This window comes from Pteropus alecto, unplaced genomic scaffold (genome assembly GCF_000325575.1).
Source record: "Pteropus alecto unplaced genomic scaffold, ASM32557v1 scaffold126, whole genome shotgun sequence".
In the NCBI taxonomy this organism is placed as follows: domain Eukaryota; kingdom Metazoa; phylum Chordata; class Mammalia; order Chiroptera; family Pteropodidae; genus Pteropus; species Pteropus alecto.
The window spans coordinates 846,198-850,270 of NW_006439187.1; the positions used below are offsets into that span (position 1 = coordinate 846,198).

Genomic DNA, 4,073 nt, shown 5'->3' on the forward strand with positions numbered 1-4,073 from the left:
ATCAGTCTATAATTTTTTTTTTGGTACTGTCTTTGCATTTGGAATCAGGGCAATGGTGGCCTCATAAAATGAACTCAGATCCTTCCCTCCTCTTGAATTTTTTTGTAATAGTTTGAGAAGGATAGGTGTTATTTCTTCTTTGAATGTTTAGGAAAATTTCCTATGCAGCCATCGGGTCCAGTGTTTTTTGTTGTTTAGAGGTTTTTGATTTTAATTCAATTTTGTTAGTGGTTATCATCTGTTAAGATTTTCTGTTTATGCTCGATTTGGTCTTAGAAGATAGTATCTTTCTAGGAATTTATACATTTCTTCCAGGTTGTCCAATTTACTGGCATATAAGTGTCCTTAATGTTTTTTAATAATCTTTTATATTTCTGTGGCGTCAGTTTTCATTCTCCTCTTTCATTTTTGATTTTATTTATTTGGATCCTCTTTTTTTCTATTTATTTATTTATTTATTTATTAATTATGATGACACTGGTTAACAAAATCTAGTATGAGTCTTGTTAAACTTATTAATATTGTTTCTTTTTTTCAATAAACCCTTTGGTTTCATCGATTTTTAATTTTTTTAAAGTTCTATTTCATTTATTTCAGCTTGGATCTTTATTATTTCCTTTCTTTTACTGACTTTGGGTTTTGTTTGTGGTTGTTTTTCCAGTTCCTTTAGGTGTAAATTTAGATTGTTTATTTAAAATTTTTTTTGTTTGTTTCTTGAGGTAAGCCTGTATTCCTATGAATTTTCCTCTTAGAACTGCTTTGGCTATGTCCCATATACTTTTAGTCATTACGTTTTTATTTTAATTTGTCTCAAGGTGTATTTTGATTTGTTTCTTGAGCTCATTGTTAACCCAATCATTCTTTAGTATAATGTTTATTAGCCTTCATGTGAATGTCTGTTGTTCAGTTTTCTTCTTGTAACTGATTTCAGGTTTCATCCCATGGTGATTACAGAAAATTCTTGATATGATTTCAATCTTTTTAAATTTGATCACACTTGTTTTGTGGCCTAAGATATAGTTTATCTTGGAAAATATTCCATGAGTGCTTGAGAAGAATGCAAATTCTGCTGCTTTGGAGTAATATGTTCTAAAAATATCAATTACATTCATCTGATATTATGTGCTGTATAAGGAAGGTGGTTTCTTGTTGATTTTTTATCTGGATGATTTATCAATGTCAATGGGGTGTAAAATTTACCTATTATTTCTATGTTACTGTTGATTTCTCTTTTTATGACTTCCTATTTTCATTTTCTGTATATATTTAAGTACTCCTAGGTTAGGTGTGTAAATGTTCACTCTAGTTATATTTCCTTCTTGTATTTATTCCTTTATCATTATGAAATGTCTACTTTTTTCCCATCTTGCAAGATGGCAGGTGGGAGAGCTGAGGAGCTGAACTCTAAGGTGAAGAATCCTGAAGCCAAGAAAGCTCATGCTAGTTGCAAGGTTAGGAACGGTAACCTCAAGGCCAAAACACCTATGAAGGAGAAGCCCCACTACAGCCAATACCCTTCACTGGTCAGAGGAACTGGCAAATATTCCCAATCAGCTATGTATTCCCAAAAGGCTGTGTACAAGAAGTATTCATCAGCTTAATCTAGGATTGAAAAGAAAAAGGAGCAGGTTCTCATTATTGTCACAAAACCAATTACTGGTGACAAGAATCATGACACCTGAGTGGTCAAACTTTGCAAAATTCCTAGATACTATCCTACAGATGATGTGCCTCAAAAACTGTTGAGCTACTGGGAAAAAAAATCTTTATTCACCATATGAGGAAACTTTGGGCTAGCATCACACTTGGGACCATTCTCATCATCCTCACTGGGTGTCACAGAGATAAGAAGGTGGTTTCTCTGAAGCAGATGAGCAGTGGCTTGCTAATTGTGACTGGACTGCTGTCTCTCAATCACGTTCCTCTGCACAGAACACACCAGAAATTTTCATCACCACCTCCACCAAAATGGATATCAGTAGTATAGAAAATCTCAAAACATCTCACTGATGCTTACTTCAGGAAAAAGAAGCTGCAGCAAGTCTAGACACCAGGAGTGTGAGATATTTGACAGAGAGAAAGAGAAATATGAGATTACAGAGCAACACAAGTTTAATCAGAAGCTGCGGTCTCACAAATTCTGCCCCAAATCAAAGCTGTTCCTCAGTCTCAGGGCTATCTCTGTTTCTGTTTGCTCTCACAAATGAGGTTTATCTTCACAAACTGATGTTCTAAAATTATTGTGAAAAACTTCATTAGATACCTGGTCTGTTTCCTTTTTAAAAAATGTTTTATCTGCCTGGATATATGGTTTGACTTAGCCAGTTCAATGAGATGTTAGTCTCTACTAAGAGGTGTGGAATTAGAGGGTGTTAATAGCTGCAGTAGAACATCCTCTTTATCAGCTTTAGATGAGCATTCTTGGCTTCTTTGGTGTATAGCTTCTCAGCTTTTTCACCTCACAACTACCAACATAAAATAGTAATATTTTTCTAATCATCACTGGACAAGTTACTTCTAAACTGTGAATAAGAAATGTAGGCTCTTCAGGACATAGACTTTCTTCCTTTTAATGATTTAACATCCATTTCTCCCTCATCTGTCTACTCTCAGCCCCTCCCCCACAACCGTTGTTATTAGTTTCTTAGAACATACACAGAAAATGAGTATAGTTCTTTACTCTTTCTTTTTTTAACCACAAAACTATAATACTGTAATACTATTATGTAGATAACAATGTATTTTTAACATTTTTATTTTATTATTCATCTCAAGTATACAGTACATTGGTTAGACATTTATATAGTTTACTTTTGATTATTCCATAAAAAGTGTCCATCTTTACTGCTGCAGAAGACAGTAATCCCCTCCATCCATGTAGGATATGGTGCAAGACCCCAATTGGTTGCCTAAAACCACGGATAGCACCAAACTCTATATATACTATGTTTTTTTCCTATACATACATATCTATGATAAAATTTAATTTATAAATTAGGCATAGTAAGAGATCAATAACTAATAATGAGACAATTATGCTGTAATAAAAGTTGTGTGAATGTGGTCTCAAAATACCTTATTATACTCATCTTTGTGATGATGTGAGATGATAAAAAGCCTACATGCTGAGAAGAAATAGGCATTGTGCTTAACCTTAGGCTGACCTGACAATAATGTCAGGAGGGTCTTCTGCTTCAGGTAATCCTGGATCATTGAGCCACGACAACGTCAATGACTGGGTATCTTGTACAACTGAGGCTTTTTTGACAAACCAGTTGGCTAGCATATACAGCATGGATATGCTGGACAAAAGAATAATTCATATTCCAGGCAGGATGGAGAGGGACTGTGAGAAATTTCTCCACATTACTTACAATGGTGCATAACTCAAAATTTAGGAATTGCTTATTTCTGGAACTTTCTATTTAATTATTTTTGGACCATGATTGACTGTACCTAACTGAAATCATGTAAAATAAAACCATGGATAAGAACTACTGTATAGTATTCTGTGGATATTTGGGTTTCTATCATTTGTAATTATATACAATGTTGTAGTAAATAACATCAAATACAAATACCGAAAATCAAGTATCAAGTAAGAATTATTTTTCACTGAGTTAAAAAATTTATGCATTTTAATTTTAATAGATGATGCCAAACTACACTCTATAGAGGTTGTACCAGTTTGTCCTAATGTGCAAATGTGCCTGTTTCCTCACAGACTCCCAAAACGATGGGTCATCAAACTTGGGTTTTTGGCAATAAAGGAGTAAAAAATGGCTCTGATGGGTTTTCCTAAGTTGGTTTTACTAATACATAATTTACATTTGGCAAGATTCATTTTTAGTGTGCAGTTTTGTGACATCTATACAGTGTGGTAACACCAGCATCACCATAGTTTCTGCATGTTCTTTTTTAAAATAATTTTTTCCCATCATCCCCCCTTTTCTTTGATGGCCATTAGCTTGTTCTCTGTGTCTATGGGTCTTTTTTGTTTTCATTTTTGTTTTGATTCCACATATAGTTGAAATCACATGCTATTAGCGTGCTTTTTAAAAGTCAGTTCCCAC

At 33.9% G+C, this 4,073-nt stretch overlaps 1 pseudogene; it reads left to right on the forward strand.

Annotated features, from left to right (window-relative positions):
• The first annotated feature begins 1,373 nt into the window (after nt 1-1,373).
• LOC102882069 lies at nt 1,374-2,235 on the forward strand (annotated as a pseudogene).
• Nucleotides 2,236-4,073: the final 1,838 nt, after the last annotated feature.